General features: G+C 46.4%; 1 protein-coding gene across 1 annotated transcript in view; it reads left to right on the top strand.

Annotated features, from left to right (window-relative positions):
• PARVA (parvin alpha) overlaps positions 1–23,267 on the top strand; it is a 173,935-nt gene that overhangs the window by 781 nt on the left and 149,887 nt on the right. The gene's annotated exons all lie outside the window — the stretch shown is intronic.

Below are 23,267 nucleotides of genomic sequence, written 5' to 3'. Positions count from 1 at the left end.
CGGTGGCCGGGGTGGCCGGGGTGGGGTGCTGCTCGCCAGGGCCTGGCGGCGCCCGGGTGCAGCGGCCCGGGCCCCGGCGACTCCCGCGCTGGGCTGGGGGCGAGCGCCGCGGGGCCCGGGGAGGCGGCCGGGCCCCCAAGCGGAGGCGGCGTCCTCCCGGAGGCCCGCGCGCCCCCGCCCTCTCGGCGCCCGAAGGCTGGCGTTCCCCAAGTTCCTGCGGAAACTTTCCTGGGCGCCGCACTCTCGCTCGCTGCCTTCGTTGGCCTTTGAGACCAGCTCGTTTCCTGGACGCACGGAACCCCAGAAGCAGAGTTGGTCTCCGGATCTTGCATCCGCCCCCAGGGCCCAGTAGGGCGCTATTAATGTTTGTTGAATGAATGAGTGGCTTTCCTAGCGGTCGGGCCCTGTAAGAAATGACACACTCGCACTCAAGGGGAAAACCCGGATTAGACACACTTAGCATCGCGCTGTGACCTTTCTGTGAACTCAGGAGTGGAGGGCTCTTTGTAAGAAACACTTTCTTTTCCCCACCAGGGTGAATGGAAGTGATCTTATTTTTTTTCCAGGACAATTTGCATGTAAAACACTTTGTCTCATTGGCAGATTTCACATCTTGGCTTTTGGTTTGAAAAATGAAGTGACAGTTCAGAAGAAGCTCTAGTGATGTGTAGATAGAAGTTGCTTGGTTAATGCTTCGTGGTTTGGGAATAGGGCTCTTGAAGGCTGTGATACCGTGGTGTCAAGTAATTCCGTGTTTCTGAGTTACCTTAAAGCGTAAAGAAGAACTTCCGTGCTGAGAGTTATCAAACTTAACACAAAGGACTAAACTTCTACTTTCTGTGTTGGAGTGAGACGCAGCGAAACACAGCTCCAAAAAGGTTTTTTCCCGGTTTGGTTGTTTTGATAAACCACTGTCTGAGGAGTGTATAGCTGGTAGCAAATCATGAAATCCTGGCTTGGAAAGCCCTTCATTACCCTTCTGACTTTTTCCTACTGTACTCCTGGTGTGGGCTCTCTAGCTAAGACTAAACAACTCTGAGTTTCTGAAGCTCATGACCTACCCGGTGCGCTCAACCCACCTTTGCCAACTCTTTAGAAAAGTTTGTTGTAAAAATACAGAATTGGTTTCTGTCTAGAGATAGAGAATCTCTAGAGCCAGAAGCCGGAATCTCTGGAGCCAGAAGAATGAGTCTGATGGTAGCCCCTCACTTTTTTCAAGTGGATTAGCCTGTTTCCTGGAGTCTTCCCTTATTTTGAATATACTGTCGTGAAGGGACTATTTTTAGAGGTGAGGGCAGGGGTAAGCGAAGCCAGAAAGGATGGTAAGGAAGCTAGGGGCTAGCGACGGACAGGTGGAAGCTGTTACCACCTCTAGACCTGACGGGGCACAGGGAGCCACCTGGAACCCACAGAGAGCTGGAACTATGGAAGGGGGGCTGCCTGACAGGAACTGTAGCTACAGAGAGACACAGCGACTGTCAGTAACATGGAGATGGAGCAGGGAGACATTGGCACAAGAGATACTCTGTGTCTTCTCTTTCCTTGCCCTTGAGTCTCTTGTGGGTGCTTCTAGTTGGCTGGACCCAGGGGGAAGTCACCCGGGCAAGGGTGTATGGACAATGCCATATGTAGGGGTCAGCTCCCTCAGGACACAGAGCCGTGCAGCGATCATAGTGGGGAGTGGGGGAAATGAAAATAACCAGCAGACCCTTTCAAAGTGAGCTGCCCGGAAGCCCCCATAGTAGTGTGGTAGTCTAGCCCAGCCCACCCAGGTTAGAACCCTTCCCGGTTCTAGCCCAGACACCAGGTTCTAGTAATGCAGCCAGGGCCGCTTTTCCTTATTCTGTCCGTTACATCACACTGTTAGCTCTCATTGAGTTGGCTACCAACTTATTCAAAAACATTTTCATGTCTGTGGCTCCTGAACCATTCCCTTACCTGTCTCAGATTTACTCAATTGGGTTTTTGAAACCAGGTGCAAGATCTTATTTTTATCCTTGCTCTACTTAACTGTTAAGTCCTGATTCTGTCATTCAGACTCTTAACTAATCCAGGGGATGTAAATGGTGAGTTTGCTTCTTCTAAAGGGGCCCACCACCACCCAGCCCCACCTGCTTGCCGCCGTAGGTGGTAGTTCTGCGAGCCCAAAGAAGGCAGCTGGGTTGGTCTGAAATCACCTGCTCTTGGTGAGTGTGTGCTGGGTCTCAGTGATCAATGCTTTACCTGTCAAGGACCCACTAATCATCACTTCAGTAACAGTAAGGCTAGATCTTGCTCCGGGTCTTGCAGAAACTCACAGCTGTGTGCTTTGCAGAAACTGCTTTCTCCTACTTCCCCCCCTATAATATTCTAGAACATGATTCCTCAAGGTCACTAATGTGACCTTGAGCATTGAATTCCCCTGGGCTCAGGGACTGCCATTCATTCACTTGACACCTGTTGTGTCCCACTGTAGAACACAAACATTGGAAAGACATAATACGTGTTAGACTATTTAGTCAATAATTTCATATAACTATGTCTTCCTACAAATACCTACTACATACATCATAGAATGACTTATAAGTCTCATAAGAATACATTAAAAGTAGTCATCACTCCTGTGTTTTCAATAAGGAAAAATAACCTTAGGAAGAGAAAAGAGAGGTTAAAAGCATGGTCTTTGGGACCAGACACCTTTGGCTTTGATTTCTGGTCCAGCCCCTTATCTATTGCTATGACTTAGGACAACTTTCTTATCTAAGCTTCTGTTTCTTCATCTATAAAATGGGAATAAAGCATGTAATATGCATAGCATGGTATGAATAATGAATAGTAGCTATTAAAATTGATAGCTCAATGTGACATAGTCCTTAAAATTTGAAATAGTCTTTTCATTATGGACTGTAGAAGATTCTACAGGTTCTGCAGATAGCCTAGTAGCTCATGACTCTGAAGCTCTTATGACCCTGCTTTGGTCCCTTTGGAAATTAGGGATCTTTCCTTGCACATCAGATACTCCTATTTCCATAATGTCATATTTCAGCATTTTTTAGAAGATTTTATTTATTTTTTGAGAGAGAGAGAGAGAGTGTGCAAGCATGAGCATGTGTGCAGGAGTGGGGAGAGAGGCAGAGGGAGAGAATCTCCAGCAGACTTGTGCTGACTGCGGAGCCCCAGGTGGAGCTCGATTCCACAACGCAGAGATCGCGACCAGAGCCGAAATCTGGAGTCAGACGCTTAACCAACTGAGCCACCCAGGTGCCCCATATTTCAGCATTTTAGAATATCTGGGCCCATTTTCAGGAGTTGTAGTTAAGTGGCTTTTGTTTTTCTCTGTGGATCTTCTCTTTTGTGGTTCCAGCCTTCCTTTACGTTATACACAGCCCTCTTCTGTGGCTCCTTAGAGTAGCCTTTCAGAGTCCTTGGCCAGAGGGTCACCTTTCGTCTTTCTTTCTCTAGATCTGTCCTCAAGACTTGCTCTTTCCAGGGACACCATCTTGCATTGTATTTGCCAGCTGGAGGTGCCCTAAGTTGGGTCAGCAGCAATGATTATTCCTATCACTTACCCTTGTATTTATTATCCCTTGGAGTTTTACATTTTGTTCGATGTCCAACATGTCCAATAAGGGCTTTAACTTAATAATTTTAAAATAATACTAGGACTTACCCCTTTGGTTCTCATTGGCCTCCCAGTGTAACTGGGGAAGATCCCCAAGCTGCAACATATTTATGGTTTCGGGAGTGGGGGGATCCCCCAGCCTTGCTGAGCAACTCTCTTCTCCCCAAATCAGCATGCATTCTCATTTTCCAAAGTGCCACCTCAAACCCTCACCACTCAAACTCTTCCCCACACCTTGAGATAGAAAACTGAGTACTAGGTGTCAACTTGTTCAATTTCCCCTTGCTCCCCGAGATCTACACCTACCCTAGTCTCTTCCAAAGAGGTCCCTTGTCCCCTTGTTTGTGAGGCCATTCATTTTGCTCCCTCCCAGACTCGGCATAGCCAAATAGCCTTGCTCTCATGTCCTCAGTCTCTTTCATGCCGCTCTACCCCCCCCAACATTCTGTAAATATGCTTGAGTCTTTCCCATTTGGAGAAGATCTCCTGATACTGGTTTCTTCTTAATACTCAACTGCAGATCTTGAAAGAGTTGCCTTAATGGCTTTCCCTTGCTTATCTCCTCATCATTTCTTGACCCATCAGCCTCGTTCTTTCAGGAATCCTCTACTGAGCACCTACCATGTACCAGGCGCAGTGCTGGGATATGGCAGGGAAAATCCAGACAAAAATCTCTGCCCGCATGGAGCTTACATTCTAGCAGTGGAGACAGATAATAAACAAGATCAATTGGTAGATCATGTGTGTTGTATTAGAGTAGTGACAGGTGCTTTAGAGCAAAATAAAGCATGGCAAGGGAACACGGAATGTTGAGGGTTGAGAGATGGTTGGCACTGTAAAATGGGATGGCTAGAAAAGACTTCCCTGGGAAGGGTATTTCTGAAAGATCTGAGGGAGGTGAGGGAGAGAGCCATGTATGTATCTTGAAGAAAAGCATTACAGGCAGAGGGAATGGCAAATGCAAAGGCCCTGAGGCAGGAGTGGACCTGATATGTGGAGGGCCAGCAAGGAGGTCGCTGTGACTGGAGGAGAGGGTGAGCATGGTTGTGGAAGGTGGTGAGGTCTCAGGGATTAGACGGAGGGTAGGTGTGGGTTGTGTAGGGTGCTGGAGGCCATCGTATGCCTGAAGCCTTTACTCAGAGTGAGATGGGAAGGTTTCAGGGGCTTTGCGTAGAGGAATAACATGACTGCACTTGTGTTTCAGCAGGATGGCTCTAGTGAGGTGCTGCATGACTGGGGGGGGGGGGCAGAGGTAGAAGCAGGGACATGAGCTAGGAGGCAGGGGAGAGCAGCGGTGGCCTGGAGTGGCGGGGTGGGCGCTGAAGCCTGGGTGTAGTTTGAAGATGTGGTGGGTAGGATTTACTGAATGGTTGGATGGAAGATGAGAGGAGAATCGAGATGACTCCAGGGATTTGGGTTTGAACAGCTGAAGAGAGAGTGCTTTCACTGAGCTGGAGAAGTCTCTGGGTGAGCTGGTTTGGGGAGAAAGAGGGTGGGGCCTGTTGAATAGAGGGGCCTGCTTCACTTTGCAGCGGCCATGCTGAATTCACAGTTGGTTCCAAGAGCCCAGTTCGGGGGCGGGGGGTGTCTGGGCTAGAAAGTAGAAGAGGTCTAGGGCCTGCGCCCTGAGGCTTTCAAACATAGCGGACCGTGGAGAAAGGATGAGCAGGAGAGGCCATGGGAGGGAGGAAAGCGGGAGCGATCCGCCTGTTCCCACAGTGCAGGCTTTGCTGGTTGAGGGCTCCCAGGACCCACGGTCTCCTTTTCCGTCCTCATTCCACTTGGGCTGTTGGTGGCATTTGACATTTCTTCAGTTCTCTCTTTTCCTCAAGACATCTTCTCCCTTGACCTTATTCACACTGAAATTGTTCCCTATGTCTCTGACTAGTCTTTCTCAGACTCCTCCTTGGGTTTTTCTTGCCTGTTTGCCCCCTCAGCAGCATTTCCTGGGGTTCTGACTTCCCGGCTTTGCTCTCTGTTTTGGAGTGGTTTTTTTTTTTTTCCTTTCCCGTGGATTATCTCACCCACTCCCATGGCTTCAATGACCATCTGCCCATTGATGCTTCTCAAATCCATGTCTTAAGTCCAGATCTCTCACCTGTAGGGCACCCATCTCCTGGGTGTGTCACCCTCCAACTCCACACGCCCTCGAGGGCATTACTATCCGTGCCACTTGCCCCAATCAGCTTCTCTTCTTCCACCATCCCGCCAGTTGCCTGAGGCCGCGGTCTTCCTCTATCTTGGCAACCTCTTCTGAAAGGGCAAATAGCAAATATCGCAGACTTTGCTGGCCCCCAGCCTGTGCTCGGTTCTGCCCTTGTTACCGTAGACGGGAGGTGAAGGAACACGCATGGCTCTGCTCCAACTGGACCCTGACATTTGAATTTCATGTAACTTTCATGTGTCACAAAATATTCTCATTCTTTTTCAGTCCTTTAAAAATGTGAAAACCATCCTTAGCAGTGGGGCTGCAAGAAAACAGATGGCGGGCTCGCGACAGCCCCGGGGCAGTGGCTTGCCCACCTCTGCTCTCTCCTGTCCCTGCACACAGCCGTCTGTCCAGGAGGCCTGTGGATTCCGCCTTGCATCCCCGCCTCGGGTCAGGCCCCAGAAGTGCTCTTTGTCTTTTTCAAGATTGTTTCTTTCTTTTTTTGTTTTTTTAATTTTTCCATTTTTATTTTCTACCTGAAGTGTTGCAAATATCCACCCCACTGGTCTCCCTGTCTCTGGTCCTTTTCTGTTCAATCCACCCTTCATTATTTTGCCAGTATACCGTTGTTGTTTTTTTTTAACACCAAGGTAATGCCCCCTCAGGGCGTTCAAGACCTCCTCAGCTGCTCCTTAGTCTCCCCTTCTGGTCTTGCCTCTGTTTCCCTTTCAGGAAGCCTCCATTTTAGCTGCACCCAACCGCTCTTTATTCCCCAAACACATCACGTTCTTTCACACGTGTTAACCTCTGTACGTGCTGTTCCATATTTCTGAAATGACCTTCTTCCTTTCCCTATACACCAAACTCCTATTCAGTCATTAAAACCCAGTTCAGATATCCCCTTCTGCTGGTTGCCTTCCTCGCTCCCGCAGGAAGTGAGGTGCTTCCTTCTCTCATGCCCCCTTGTCCGTGGCTCTGCTGTGGCACTGGCCACGTTGCCCTGTGGCCGTCTGTGGGAGTGCGTGTCACACGCCACGCTGAGGGCCCCCTTCCCGTAGCCCCCCTGCCCGGCGTAGTGTTTAACACATGGTGATACTGGAGTTTCCATGCGAAGAATGTCCCCATATTTACCTTGGTGAAATCAGTCTCCTGCTAACTGGTTGTGTAATCTTAGGCCTCTTCCTCTTTGTCCATTTCTCATGTCGGTGGATTAAGCTACAGAACCTCTGAGGGCCCTTGCAGCTCTGGTGTTCTATGATTTCTGAGCTCTCATTTCACCAGGCTTCTCTCAAATTCAGTTTTATTGTCTGTGTAGGGTGGTCTGGGAATGACATCATCACAAAGACCTCTTTCTTTCCTCCACTAATGAAGGCACCTCAGTGTCGGGAGGAGGAGATGGGCACCAGGATAAGCGGGCCCCGGCCCAAGGACACCTCCATATTAGGAGTCCTTGTCTCATGGAATATCTCTCTTTGGTTAACAAGCGCAGTTCGTAATTATGTTTTAGCCATTAGCACAGAAGAGATGAAATCCTCATGTAAACATATGTAAGCATCTAAAATCACTATTCACGGTCATGGAAAAAAGAACACGTTTGGGAAAAGCTCTACAACAATTTCAGTAATTAAAAAAAAACACTTAAAAATAAAATATACATTTTTAAATTATTCCTTTTTTTTTTTTTTTTAAGATTTTATTTATTTATTTGACAGAGAGAGACACAGCGAGAGAGGGAACACAAGCAGGGGGAGTGGGAGAGGGAGAAGCAGGCTTCCCAAGCCAAGCAGGGAGCCCAGTGCGGGGCTCGATCCCCGGACCCTGGGATCATGGCCTGAGCCGAAGGCAGACACTTAACGACTGAGCCACCCAGGCGCCCCAAAAATAAAATACTTTAAGGGGGGCACAAACGTTCTGTTAAGTGTTCAGTGTGTTCTGCAGCCTGAAATCAGGAAGAAATCCCTATGAAGGTTTTGTCTGAGGACTAGAGCCCCCAGGACAAGGAGGCCTCATCAAGCTTAAGCCCTGGACCTCGTCCCTTCCCTCCTTTTCCCTGTGGTGTCTGGGAGGGTAGGAGTTCTGTCCGTCCTGCTCCTATTTGCACCGCACGTGCCTTGCGTGGTTCCAGGTACTCAACAAGTGCCCTACAAAATGGCGAACCAACTGCCTGAATCATCCCGTGGGCATCTGACTCCTCCTGAGGGTGTCCCCAGCTTACTTCAAACTCTGCCTAACCCTGAATGACAATCCTGGTCCCCTGCTTTCATCCAGGCCTCAACTTCTGGCTGCACGCGCACGGAGCGCACGTGTGTGTGTGAGAGATGAAACTGCCTTCTCCCACCAGGAATCTCTTTACCCTTTGTGGAGGGACATTATCACTTAGCCCCACTCTTGACAAGCACGCTAAGGCCCTGGGTCCTAGAATCTATAGGCAGTGATGATATAGTGCAGGCAGGTCAAGGGTGGAGATCCCTCTGAGTGTAGAGGCCTGCGTTTTTGTTTTCATCCAGAAAAGCTTGCTCTGTGAAAATGGCGTTGCATGTTTTCCTGATGGAGCTAAAATGATGACGGGCGGACGTGAAACAGCCTCTGGGCAAGGTTTGGGGGAGACAAAAGAAAGGTGCAGACCAAAACTGTGCAAGAAATTCAAAATTCCTGTAATTCCCCCGGAGCCTGCTGGTTGCCCTCCCCCGCCTGCCTAGCCCTTCCTGCGCTTCTCAGCTCCATTACTCACTAGGTGCCAAACCAGGGAAATCCATCACCACAACACTCCCCACTCCGGCCCACCCGGAAGGACCTACTAAAAGGAGAGCCTGGCTCGGAGCACAAGCTGTGAATTGTAGCTGCTTCATCTGTGTTCTGGCCCGGAGACACGCGTTTGCACGGAGTACGGATGGATCGCTATAGGCCTTGCCGAAAATCTGGTTCCACTAGCATTTACTAAGTGATAATTCTGTTTGCTGTGAACACACCAGCCTGCCAGCGCCTTAGAAAAACCGTCTTTGTGGCTAGAGACCCTGTGTTCCCTGCAAACCAGCCTTAGGGAGAAGTTAGGCCGTGGACGGAAGAAGCGGTGAACTTCATCGGTTGAAACAGAAATATTCTCTACTACCGCACACTCTTGGGGGAAGGAAGAATGAACCAAATTGCTTAGCATCTAATTTTTTAATAAAAGTGGGGTTTTTTTCCCATTATAAAATTAACCCATGCTTTAGGGATTTACAGGAAAATAGAAACAGCCATGCGAATTGCACCTCCCAAAAGCAATCACTGTTAGAATTTTGATTTACTTCGGTCTATTCTTTTTCTTCCTTATAACTTTTTTCCTTTTTATAATTGTAAGTATACCATGTATATTACATAGATAAAAATTCTGTATCTCTATTTTTCATTTATTATATCAATATATTTTGTGTTGTAAATCTTACCAAACATACTTTTTATAGGTGCATAATATTCATTGAGTGAATGTCCTCTTGCTCACTTACCCATTTCTTTTGATCCTCTTTTTTTTTTTCTAGAAATGATGCTGTCTAAAACTTTTTTAAAAATGAAGAATAATTTTCTTTGAATGGAGCCCCAGAAGTACAGTTATAGGGTCAAAGGGTGACTTTTGGCTTGCTTAACACTGATTGTTTATCACTGATAAACAGAGATCCCTGCTTTTGGGTCTGGGTGGTCTTCCCAGTAGGCTGTTTGAAAGTAAAACCAGCATTGTTAGGCTGGAAGTTTCTGTCTGCTCCTGGCTAATGGGCCCAGGTCACTGAGTTGTGGGATGGGGTGGGGTGGGACGGTGATGGGTCAGGCAAGTGCACACTTCCCTCCTGGTCAGTAACATGTTCATAGTGAGCTCTAGAACAGGCAGATCTTTATTTCAGAACATTCTCTTGGGGCCATCCTTCCATCCATATGTGGCCTGGTTTATCATCCCAAGTGCCTGCTCTTCTAACAAGGCCCGAGGTGCCTTGGGAATGGTCATCCTTGAAGTCCCCTTGGAAATGGTCATCCTTGAAGTCACAGCCTCCCCCTGCCCCACTGAGTTCTCACCACTTCATGTGAGACCCAGTGAAGGTTTGGTCAAGGAGTCCCTCCTTGTCTTGATCTCTCCCTCCCTACCTCCCAACTGCTGAATTCTTGGACTTGCCCCACACTTGGTAACCACAAATGGGAGGGCATGACAAGACAGTGAACTGAGGGCTACGATGGACAAATTAAGGTTGCCAGGGTTTAGGGCTCCTTAGGACACATGGTGCTTGCAAGCTGGGTCTTGAAGCCAGAGGAAGAAACCCCTCCCCGCCCCAGGCTGACAAGAGGAGGGATAGGATTCGGGAGCTTTCTGAGTTTCTGATGGATTTTGACAAGAGTGGGCTGGGCCGATGCCTCCAGGGCTCAGTTTCCTCAACCTGCATTAGGAGTCAGCAGTCAGGTGTCTCATTTCATCTGCTAAGAGTGGATCTGAGCCAGTTGGAGCACGTAATTATCACACCCAGCACCCCAGGGAGCGTTTCTCGGGCGTCAGTTGTGGAGGCAGACTCCCCCCCCCCCCCAACCGGGAGTGGTGTGTCAGGGCATTTATTCATCCTTGAATCATACTCCACTGCCTTCACTCATTCCCTATCTCTTTTAAAATCCAGAGGCCCCTCCCCTCTTCTATTCTGTGAAAAACCCAGTCTGACACAGGAGTTGTGAACGCGGTGGGTCTCCTGGGGATGATGATGATGTGGGACTACAAAAAAGTGCGGTTGCTGGCCTGTTTCTGCTCCCTCGGAGACCCAAACCCAGGCCGCAGGGCTCCCCAAAACACCAGGGTGCTCCACGGAGCAGGCTCTGCACTTACCTCTTCCCAGGATATATTCATCAGTAGAACGATTAATCTGCCAATTGCAGTATGACATTGACTTTTCGAACCCAAAACAATTCTTTCTAAAGCAGATTTTGTCTTAGACAACATGGCTTTGGCCGTAGGGTGTGTGGGAGCCCCTGTGGAGAGACAAAATGAGAGAGGGGTTCAGGAAGAGGGTCTGCGGCCCCAATCTCCAAGTTGAGGGGACAGGGCAATCCAGGTTTATTAGGGCAGGCGTTGAGGTGACAGGGTCCCAAGGTTCTTGGCATCTGTTGAGTGCCTGAGTTCTGAATCTGAAGGGCTTATCCAAGTCCAGGCTGGGGTCTCAGCTTCAGGGGCCTGGGGGCAGACACCGGCAGAAGTTAGCAGGCAGGTCAGGACCCTAGCTGAGCAGGTGAGGGGCAGGGGCAGGCTACGGCCCCAATGTGGACTCATCCTGACCCCACAACTGGGGGTCGTTGATGAGTCTGCCAGTGCTCACACAGGAACCCTGGGTCTCGCCTCACTCATTGCCCCCACCCCCCTACACTCCCGGCTTGGAAATCAACTTTCCTCTTAGTGGAGAGGGGTTTCCTATTTACGGTAAGCCTGAGCTGTCCCTGACTCCCAGCCCTGGTGGGGCTGACCTATAGATGACAGGTAGTTACTAGTGACAGCTGGGAGAAGCAGGGGCAGCAGGAACCAACGGTTTTTGATACTGTTTGCAAAACACAAGTTGCATTTTAAAGCAACCCAGGACACGGGCAAGTGCCGAAATAGCCCTTTGCAAGGAGTAGTAGCTGCCTCTTAGCTGACAGTTGCAAGGCCTGTCCTGGTGGACTCCGTAGCCCCTCCAGCACATGTCCAAGGGCCTGGAGAACAGAACGATCTCTTCGCCTGCTTTTCCTCCACGCCTGTCATTATGGTAAATTACAAGGCTCCCATGATGACTATGGAGAGGCAGATTGATTTTGTTCCTTGTGGTTGTCGCTGTGCTCAACGTGGCCGGGGTGATGGGCACCCAGATTTCACACCTGGTAATGGCCCTGCCAGGGGTGGATGTGAGCACAATTGGGACCTGACACTTCAATAAATCGGAGACATTCTGCTGTGGAAATCAAAGTTCAGAATTGCTTAAATTGGTGTTGGAGCAGGTGGGAAACAGGAATCCAGAGCCATGAATTGGATAGAAAACAATTGTCATTCAATTTGTAAGACCTGAATGTCAGCTTTTCGAATGATATGACACCAATTTAAGTGAGTTGGGCTCCCAGCTACCTAGCCTATTTAGTATGACTGGTTTGGGGAAGTGTGATTCATGGTCTAGCTTATGTCCTTAAAGGGGGAGGGCTTGGAGAACCAACCCTGCTTGTATCTCTGGGGTCAGGCAGTTGTGTTCGGGGGAGGGGGGTGGTATCACTGGGTTATCTGCGTTCGTGGGCGTGTGGATGACAGTTTCACCTCCTACCTGGATGTGTTGGTAAGCCCCCAAGCTCCATTTCCCGCCATGACCTCTCTCCTGAGCTTTAGACTCATTACATGTTTATGTCACAGCATCAGTCCTTGTACACAGAGGTGAACCTGGATTTTAACACAGGCCATATCGTTCTCAAAGGCTCCAGATGAGGTGGGGTTGTGCTCTGTTTTCTGATGGCAGCTCAAGTCCAGAGGAGAGGTGGTTTGATCTCTGTGAATGAATGGGTACCTTTTTTATATTTATTCTTTTTTAGGATTGCAGTTTTATTGAGGTACAGTTCCCCCATTTAAACAGTGTAATTCTCTGGTTTTTAGTATATTCACAGTTGTGCAACCATTGACACAATTCTAGAACATTTTCATCACCCCAAAAAGAGACCTTGTGCCCATTAGCAGTCACCCTATCTTCCCTCCCTATTCTCCTACCCCCCCCAGGAGCCACTAATCTATATTCTCTCTCCAGATTTGCCTATTCTGGACATTCCGTATAAATGGAGTCAAACAATCAATCTATGGTTTTTTGCAATTGGCTTTTTTCACTTAGGGTAGTATTTTCTTTTTTCTTTTTTTTTTTTTTAAAGGATTTTATTTGTCGGAGAGAGAGAGAGTGAGTGCACAAGCAGGGGGAGGGGCAGAGGGAGAGGGAGAAGCAGACTGCCTGCTGAACAGCGTGCCTGATGAAGGACTTGATCCCAGGACTCTGGGATCATGACCTGAGCTGAAGGCAGACGTTTAACTGACTGCGCCACCCAGGCGTCCCCTTAGGGTAGTATTTTCAAGGTTCATCCATGTCGTAGCATCTATCAGTACTTTGCTCCTTTTCACGGCCGAAAAATAGCCTGTTCGATGGATAATACCACATTTTGTTTATCCATGCATCAGTTGATGGACATTTTGATTGTTTGCACTTTTTGCTGTAATAAATAATGTAGCTATCAATTTTCACGTACAAGTTTTTGTGTGGACGTATGTTTTCATTTCTCTCGAGTACAAGAGAATATGTTTCGCATTTTAAAGAACTGCCAGGCTGTTTTCCAAAGGGGCTGCACCATTTAATACTCCCACCATCAGGGCGTGTCTCCACATCCCCACCAACACTTGTTACCGTCTTTCTTTTTTGATGGTAGCCATCGCGGTGGTGTGAAGTGTAGCTCACTGTGGTTCTCATTTGCATGTCCCTGAAAGGTCATGATGTTGATCATCTTTTCATGTGCTTTTTGGACATTTGTAGATCTTCTTGGGTAACCATGCACCCATAGAGTTCATTGCACATCTCCCCAGTCCTAAGCATGAAGAGGACTCTGGCTGCTCACCCAGAAAGGTACATGGCAAGAAAGTCTCATCCTCCCATTTTTTAAAATGTTGGTGGGGAGTGCCAGAGACTTGTTGCATCCTGTATGAGGTGCTGTTCATCTTGCAGAATGACTGTATTCCTGAAATATTTCCTGTTAAGCAAATGGTCATAATCCTGTTTTACCACTGGCTGTCATTATTAAATTGGAAATTGATTGGAATAAAACTTTAGGCCCAAATTGTAAATGTGGGAAATTCCTGTTGGTATACTATTACATTTCACATAATAATACTAAAAACAATGATAATACCATTAGGGCATCAGGGGCAAGCGCTTATGATGCTCTATGGGCCAGGCAATGTAGTAGATGTTTCAGATATATTAATGTTTGATCTTCCTAACAACCCCATGAAATAGGTATTAGCAGCTTTGCCCCTTTACAAATGGGGAAAGTGAAGGACAGGGAGGCCAGGTAACTTGCCCGAGGTCAAAGCTCATGTACTAGTTAAGGTAACACTAGCTGCTATAACAGATAAGCCCCAGATTCTCAGAAGCTTATCATAATAAAAATTTATTTCCTGCTTATAGCAGAACCCCATGGCATCATTTTTTTTTTTTTTTTTTTTTTAAGTAATCTCTACACTCAGTGCGGGGCTTGAACTCATGAGCCTGAGATCAGGAGTCGTATGCTCTACTAACTGAGCCAGCCAGCCCCCCAATTCCAGCCCCCTTGATTGGATTGCCTTCCGCATGGTCATTCAGGGATCCAGGTACCTTTCATCTTACCAGTCTTCCTTCTTCCATGTTCTTTGGGTCCTCACCAATCAATGAAGGGGGCCTGGTGAGAAAGACAGCAAGACTTCAGTGGGAGGTTCTTACCTGGCAGGCACTGACTTGATGCATATCACTTCTGCCCACTTACCACTGGCCAGAGCTCAGTTTTGTGGCTGCACTTCAGTGCAAAAGAGGCAAAGAGACATAGTTGTTGGCCCAGAGGGAAAGGAAATGAATTCTGGCAAATACACGCATTGTTTTGCCATCACTAGCAAGTGGAAGACCTAGGATTTGAACCGGGGCAGTCTGGCTCCAGAGCCTTGCTCTTAACTAGAACATTCTCCCATCTCACTGTGAACAACAGCTCAAAGTCAGAGAAAAGTGTGGAGAGTTACACCACTTTTTACTCCGTGTTCTTCCCACCCAGATGCTGGGCTTGGGAATTCTATCAAATTCTATCAAAGTCATTGTCTTTCAGTGCCAGGTTCTGTTCTCTACATTTTTACATGTTCTATTTCACTGAATCCTCATAATTACCCCCTTAAGATAGGGGATTATGATTATTCCCATTTTCCAGGTGAGGAGGCTAAAACCAAACGCTTGGGTATGCCTCCCGGTGTAAGTAAGTGGCGTCTCTGGGCTTCTAGCACCTTCACATGAAATGACCGAGCACGGCGGGGTTTGAAGGGAAGGTGAGAGAAGATGAGAAAGTCCACGCCACCAAACCCCAGCTAGAACCTTGTTTGGATCCTGCTTCAGAAAAATCAACTTCTTCAAGTGATTTATGGGACAATCAGGAAAAAGTAACCACTCACCGGCAATGGATGACATGAAGGAATCATTATTAATTTGTAGGGTGTGAGAACAGCGTCGTGGTCATGTTAAAAAAGACGGAAGTCCTTATCTTTTCCAGGTACATACTGAAATGTGTAGTGGACGGCATGATAAAACATCTGGAAGTTGCTTTGGATAATGCAGTGCAGCGGTTGGGGTGTAGCAACAAGGGGCCACGAATTGCTCATTATTGCAGAACGATGATGGGTACATGGAGGTTTGTTGTACTAGTCTCTCACTTTGGGGTGTATTTGAAATTTCCTGTAATAATTATAATAAAAAAGAAAACTTTAATGAATGGGCTTTCTGTAGCCCCCTAGTTTGTAAATGAAGTGATGAGGTTGGGCTCAGAGCACAGAACATGTTCGTTAAGAACAGTTGAGCAGGGATTCCTGAGTGGCTCAGTCGGTTCGGCGTCTGCCTTCGGCTCAGGTCATGATTCCGGGGTCCTGGGATCGAGCCCCGCATCGCATCGGACTCCTTGCTCGGCGGGGAGCCTGCTTCTCCCTCTGCCTGTCACTCCCCCCTGCTTACATGCTCTCTCTCTCTGACAAACAAATTTAAAAAAAAAAATCTTAAAAAAAAAAAGAACAGCTGAGCAGCCTGGAAGGTTTTCTAAAGCAGGCCATCAGGGGCTCTGTTTGGGCATCATTGGCCCGTGTTTGAATTCTGAGATTCTCCCAGAGGCAGCGTTTAGTGCCCAGAGAACTGAGCTCCTGAAGACGAACCTGGGGCCTCCAAAAGGCAGATACACAGGCTCCCTGGGTGAGGGGGATCCAGGCTGAGGGTGGGTTTTGCCCTGGCCCAGCGGGCTCCACACAGGCTAGCTGTGCAGCATGCGACAAATATCTCACTGAAAGGTACAGCACGGCCCCGGGCCCCAGCTGCACTTTAATTAAACGGTGAAAATCCATCAAAGACTCGGCCTTCTCAGTCAGCCAGTTCTCTGAGTCCCAGGTGAAGCCAGCTCTCGGCTGGCTGCGGGCCAGGAGGAAGGTGAGCTGCGGGCCCTCCCAAGTCCCTGCCTAAAATCAACAGCCAGGGCTCCGCAGCCCAGCTTCTGACCTGATGCAAATTAAGCTTGGCATTTGGAGATGGTATTAAATGTCCTAAATCAATATTCTAGAGGCAGGATCAGAACAATTAAAAACCCTGATTTCCTCCTCGGATCATTGGAGTATATATGAATATAAATTGTCAGTTCACTTTTCAAACTCAGCAGGCTGAGAAAGAGGGAGGTCGGCCTGGTGATGCTGTGAGCATAGTTTATTTCATCCTCAGCATCTTTTCCTATTTTTACATGTATGCAACATGTGTCAAGCACACAGGGGCATTCGTGTGTGATGAAACATTTAATCCCTGCAGTAACCCCGGGAGGTTCTGTCATCCCCACTTTACAGATGAGCTAACAGAGGCTCAGGTGAAGTGACTTGCTCAGGGTGTCAGCTACTAAGTGGTAGAGCAAGGATTTGAGTTAATTCCTTCAAGCTCAAGTCCGGTGCTTTGCCCACTGTAACACAGCTGGCTTTTCTGCATAGTGTTTATGTTTCATTCATCAATAATGATAATAACAATGAATGAACCATAACAAGAGTGACTGTTTAATAATTTAGTTTCTCTAGTCTTAAAAGATACTGGCAGTTTTTCTGGTTTTCCATTTGTTCAACTGTTTATTGAGGGGCAGCCTGGGAGGGAGGTTTCTGGGCTCTGGAGTGCACCAGACTGGTCCCACCGCATACAGGCTGTGTGACCTGGGACAAGTTCATCATCCTCTCTGAGCCCAGGCTTCCTCATCTGTAAAATGGGATGGTACTCCTCCCATCCCCCTGGGGTTGTCATGGAGATGAAAGGAGTAGAGACTTGCAAAGTGTTTAAAGTAGGGCCTGGCTCTCAGTGGGCATTCTAGAAATCTGAGCCCCTGGCAGACACTGTCAAGGCCCTAGAGGAAGACCTATGTCTTTGCTCTCATGGAACTCGCCTCTTACGTTTAGCCAGTTAATATTATTGCTCCTATTTTCATTAAACTAGCTGAACATGTTTATGTTTATAGTAAAAAAATTCAAAGAGGCCAGAAATATAAACTGAAAAGGAAGGGCTCCTCCTTCTTTCCTATAGTCAGGATTTAGATAGACTGGTGTAGCCTGTAATAACAGTAATAATAATAATAGTATATAGTAATGTAATAATAGTGTGTCAGGAATGCTCTGTTGTGCAAGCATACGCACTTGTCTTCTTTCTATACAACTGGAATGCCACTGTAAAGGGTGTTTGACAGTTTATACTTTTCCACTTACCTATTTACCCATCTTGCGTACAGGCATACCTCGTTTTATTACACTTCGCTTTATCACGTGTCGCAAATGTTGCATGTTTTTTGTACAAATTGAAGGTTTGTGGCAACCCTGCATCAGGCAAGTCTGTTGGTGCCATTTTTCCAACAACATTTGCTCGCTTCATGTCTTTGTGTCACATTTTGCTAATCCTTGCAATATTTCAAACTTTGTCATTATTTGTTCCGGCGCTCTGTGAACAGTGATTACGACTCGCTGAAAGCTCAGGTGATGGTTAGCATTTTCTGGCAATAAATTTTTTTTTTTAAAGATTTTATTTATTTGACAGAGAGAGAATGAGAAAGAGAGCACATGAGAGGGGGGAGGGTCCGAGGGAGAAGCAGACTCCCCGCCGAGCAGGGAGCCCGATGCGGGACTCGATCCCGAGACTCCAGGATCATGACCTGAGCCGAAGGCAGTCGCTTAACCAACTGAGTCACCCAGGCGCCCCTGGCAATAAAATATTTTTAATTAAGGTGTATACATTTTTAAAGACATAATGCTATTGCATACTTCATAGATTATAATATAGTGTAAACATAATTTTTATATGTACCGGGAAAACAAAAATTTCATTTTACTCTATTGTGATAATTGCTTTATTGCAGTGGTCTGGAACCAAGCCTGCAATATCTCCAAGGTATGCACGTGTCTTTCACATATGGATTTACCTCATTTTTAAAATTTTATTTATTTATTTATTTATTTAAGATTTTTAAAATTTATTTGACAGAGAGAGACACAGGGAGAGAGGGAACACAAGCAGGGGGAGTGGGAGAGGGAGAAGCAGGCTTCCCGCTGAGCGGGGCTCGATCCCAGGACCCCGGGATCATGACCTGAGCCTAAGGCAGATGCTTAATGACTGAGCCACCCCGGCGCCCCGGATTTACCTCATTTTTAAAACAACTTTATGCATTGCCTGGGTGTGCCATAGTTAATTTAACCATTTCTCTATTGATGCGCATTTAAGGTTTTTGTGGTGTTTTGCGGCTCCAAACAGTGCTGCATTAAGCCTGCTTGCAAACAGATAAAGGCATTCTGTATCTGTTTATCTGTATAATAAATTCTTAGAGATGGAATTGCTGAGTCAAAAATTTGTTAGGCCTGACTTTTGTTGGATATTACCAAATTGCTCTCGAAAAAGGAAATGCTAGGGAAGAAAAGTGCTACCCAAGCTTTAAAACTCAAATTTCTTGTGAAGAATTCAGTTTTGAAAGAGAGGGTGGAAATGAAAAGTCAGCCTGATCTTTCCTTTTGCTGGGAATGCTTTTCCTTGCCCACACATTTTTAGGCATCAAATTCTCAGGCTCCTGTCCTTGGTGCTTGGTACAGACAGAATGTTCTAGATTTCAAGGGAAAATCTGTGTGTGCTTAACTATCTCTCCACTCCCAGGCCCCCCTGCCCCCCATTCTCTGAGGGAAGGACTTCTGTTCTCTCTCTAACTTTCAGGATACATCGGCCTCATGCTTTTCTGGAATGGCCTCTCTTTGCTGCAGAGGTCCAGATTTCTCACTGGGGGAGAAAGTCCCACAAGAGCATCTTCAAGTGGATATCTGAAGCCAGGGTCTTGCTAAGCGTCCACCAGCCTGGCCCAGGCCTTTCGGCTCCTCCTTGAATTTCTCCAGGCCCAGAAACAGCTGGGTGCCGCCAGTGTCCTTCTTTCTGCCTCCAACAAACTGATTTCCTTTTAGGGATGACTGCTCCACCAACCCCCAGCCAACCAGGAGCAGAAAACCCGATGACGAAGATAATAAATTGCGTCCAGGGCCACAGGCGAGGAGGGGGGAGGAATGACTCATGAGCCCCTACATCCTCCTGCTACATTCCAAGAGCTGCCTTCCTCAGGGCTTAAATCACTCCCTAAGAGCAACACCCCAACCAGACCGACCAGACGGCGGAGGAAGGCCAGTTGCTGTTTGCTGGCTGGGTGAGGGGGATGCAGTGAGGGCCCTGGCTAGATTTTTTTTTCTCTGCGCCAGATCTTTTGAACGGGCTGGTGACCCTGGCTCCCCCTGGGAAGAAGGCACAGGGCAGGTCTGCTCTCAAGGGGCTCATGGTCTAGCCTCTAGGGACCCCTGTCCTATGCCTAGCCCACCGCCCTGGAGGGAGACAGACCTAATAGTGTGGTGACCCTGGGCGAGTCACTTCATCTCTCTGAACCTCAGTTTCTCCCCGACAAAATGGGGAAGAAGAATTTAGTACTGATCTTTAGGGTTGTTCGTAATTAATGAGGTAATTCATGTCCGGTGCTTAGCACGGAAGCCAGCGCACCTGAAGCACTTAATACTTGGTACTTAGTGCCACTGCTGCATTCCTCTTGACAATTTTGCAAATAAAAAATTAGGAAACATGGTCCGGCTGTGGCTGTCACCCCTGCCGATGATCTGTAATAATAATAGTGAACTTTTATGTGGAGCGTACTGTGTTGTAGGGCTTTATGTATGTTGACTCATTTAATCCAATAATTTGCCAATATGTGCCAAACCCCACGAGTAGCTATGCAATAGATTCTATTATTATTGTCCCCATCTTCTGTGTGAATATACCGAGGCACGGAGAGGTTGAAGAGCTGGCCCCTAGTTAGTAAATAACGGAGCCAGGATTCAGACCCAGCTTGTCAGCTCTAAAAGCTACTTTCTTAACCACTATTATCATCCTGCTTCTCAGTTTATGTTTGTACGTTTCTATAAGACCGTTTTCCGAAGTTACAGCACTTAAGTGACATTTATTTTCTTCTTTTTGCTTGCATTAAAAAAAAAATGTTGGTTTTTCTTATAATAGCAACATAGCATTATTTAAAAAATTGAAAAATACAGAAGAGGAAGGTCAAAGTATTTGTCTACAGTACTACCACCTGACCAGTGGTCTAGATAAAGGCTGGTTCTTTTTTGTTTTCTGTACTTTATGGACAGTGGTATCCTCCTGTGTGTGACTACTGGGTAGCTCATGTCACCTGTAACTCTTTGTTTAAGTTTGACAAGAGTCAAGCTGGTCTATACCCTGCTTACCTGTATGATTCCTTGGAGCTTGTGCTCGGATGTCACAGGAATAGCAAATCGCTAAAAGTTTCTCAATTATTTTCTTGTTTTGTGAAGTGACACATGGTTCACAGACTCATGCTGGTCTATGAATCATACTCTAAGCAGCACTGACCTGGACAAACACTGTTTACATTTTAACATACTTATTTCCAGTATTTTTCTATGTTTTTTGTTTGTTTGTTTATTTTTAGTCTGTATGCACATTTCTTTTGCTCACTACCCTTCTCATTACAATGTTACGGTAAACTATTCTTGAGTATAATCTTTTTAAAAATTTGTTTGTTGTTTTTAAAGATTTTATTTATTTGACAGAGAGAGACAGCGAGAGAGGGAACACAAGCAGGGGGGAGCTGGAGAGGGAGAAGCAGGCTCACTGATGAGCAGGGAACCTGATGTGGGGCTCGATCCCAGGACCCTGGGATCATGACCTGAGCCGAAGTCAGTCGCTTAACTGACTGAGCCACCCAGGTGTCCCAGTTTAAGTATAATCTTTAATGACAATAGTAATATTCCATCTGGAAGATGTACCATAGATTACTAACCTAGTCCCTTTTTCATGGAGTTTGGTATGTTTCCAGTTAATTGCCATGATAAAAATATGATGGTGAATAGTTTTAGTATAATTACTTTTCTGTATTTAACATTATTTCCATAGGGTAGATTTCCTAGAATGGAATGACTAGGTCAAACAATATAAAGCCTTTTAAATTTTTTTTTTTTTAAGATTTTATTTATTTATTTGACAGAGAGAGAATGAGAGAGAGAGAGCACATGAGAGGGGGGAGGGTCCGAGGAGAAGCAGACTCCCTGCCGAGCAGGGAGCCTGATGCGGGACTCGATCCAGGGACTCCAGGATCATGACCTGAGCCGAAGGCAGTCGCTCAACCAACTGAGCCACCCAGGCGCCCCAAGTCTTTTAAATTTCTTGTTAGATATTACCAAATTACTTTTTTTTTTTAAAGATGTTATTTATTTATTAAAGAAAGAGAGCAGGGGAGGGGGAAGAGGAAGAGAATCTCCAGCAGGCTCCACGTTGAGCGAGGAACCCAATGCAGGGCTTGATCCCACAACTGTGAGATCATGACCTTTGGTGAAGTCAAGAGTCAGATGCCCAACCGACTGAACCACCCAGGGGCCCCCCAAATTACTTTCTAAAAGGGATGTGCCAATATGTGCTTTCCAGAGTAGTCTGAAGTGTGCCTGTTACTACATCCTTTTCTGCATTCAATATTATCATTTAATTAAGGGAACAATCTTAATCATTTTGAGTTTCTTTGATTACTGATGAGGTTGAACATTTTCCACACTTGTAGCCATTTATATTTACTCTTCAGTTTTATACCCAGTTGAGCACTAGAATAAAATATTATGACTTGGCACAGATTTCACACTACTTTAGATTGGAAGCCAAGTAAACCTGTATATAAAGTTTGTAACTGTTGATGTATGGTATCTCCATTATTGAGGTCTTTCCCCTTTTCTCCGCTGCCAGAATTGGGGGATGCTTTTATATGATCTTGATGGTGGTCCTCATCTTTAGAAAAATATGTCTGAATTCATACCTAATAGCATGTACCAATAATGTAGCAAGTGTATGGTCTGAATATTTGTGTTCCACCCCCACGCCCCGAATTCATATGTTGAAATCCTAACCCCCAAGTGATGGTGTTAGTCTCTGGGGCCTTCGGGAGATCATTTGGGGGAAATTAGTGCCTTATAAAAGAGGCTCCAGAGAGAGCCCTTGGCCCTTCCACCATGGGAGGACATAGGAATGGGATGCTGGCTATGAACCAGGAAGCAGGTTCTCACCAGACATACCCATGGTGGTACCTCGGTCTTGAACTTCCTAGCCTCCAGAACTGTGAGAAATGTATTTCTGTTGTTTTGAAGCCACCCAGGGTATGGTGTATTGTTGTAACAGTGCACATGGACGAACACAGGGACTTTTCTTGAGTATTGCCAATATGTCCTCGGCTATGTTTTCTCTTTTCTTTTTTCTTTCTCTCTTTCTCCTTTTGTTTTTTGGACCTATTTAGGAAGTATTGCATGCTAGCTTGAATGAATCAGTTTTTGAAACTACTGATCCATTGGAATTTCTGATGTACTTTTATTAATTATGAGCGAAATAGGAAGACCTTTTGAAATCTGGATGATTTGGGGAAATTCTAGATGCCTGAACTCAAACAGTTAACCGTATTCCTGTGTATGTTAGCAGTGTGGGCCAAGCAAGGCCTGAGGAGTGACGAGGGCAATTTGGGCTGGAGTCTAGCACTAAAAGCTCACCTGTATTTCCCCCAAAGGGACTTGTTGAGGACTTGTTTGCTTTTTAATAACATTAGGAGGTATTTATCCATAAGGCAGGGATATCTCTGTATGCCCCAAAGTGTGCCCTTTCAAAGTATATGACGATGGCAGAGTGTAGTGGTGATGGTGGGACCGAGGTATTTCCCTGCAGCCGATTTCCCCCTTGACAAGTCTCGGGTCCCCCCCCCGGCTCAGTAGATATTTTTAGACAATGCAAAAGACCGTAATTGGAACCTATAGTGACCTGATAGGCAAAATAATTAAGCTAGCTAAAATATGTGGATATTAATGGAATTTAGAAAGAAAGTTTATCTAATTTTGTATGTAGGAAAGCTCTTAATAAGTGTCCACAAAAAAGCATACTATGTTCAAATTAGTTCAGAAAAGCTAGGTTAAAAGAGCTTCATTTTTTCCTATTAAAGCTTACTACACTCTCTGATTTTCCAAAGCAGCAGCAAAGTAAGATATAGTATTCAGTTTTTCCAAACTTCTTTTGCCTATGGGATCGTATTTTTCAAGAAGCTTCTACTAACCCCTTGCAAAATAGTTCTTTGCAGCATACAACAGACCATGGAATATGCTGGAACCAGGCCACTTTCTGTGGCATTGATGTTCACATTGGTCATGAATCTTGGGGATCCCTG

The sequence above is a fragment of the Neomonachus schauinslandi genome, chromosome 11, assembly GCF_002201575.2.
Source record: "Neomonachus schauinslandi chromosome 11, ASM220157v2, whole genome shotgun sequence".
In the NCBI taxonomy this organism is placed as follows: domain Eukaryota; kingdom Metazoa; phylum Chordata; class Mammalia; order Carnivora; family Phocidae; genus Neomonachus; species Neomonachus schauinslandi.
The sequence above is the reverse complement of the archived record's forward strand: the minus strand, read 5'-3'. Positions and strand labels throughout refer to the sequence as shown.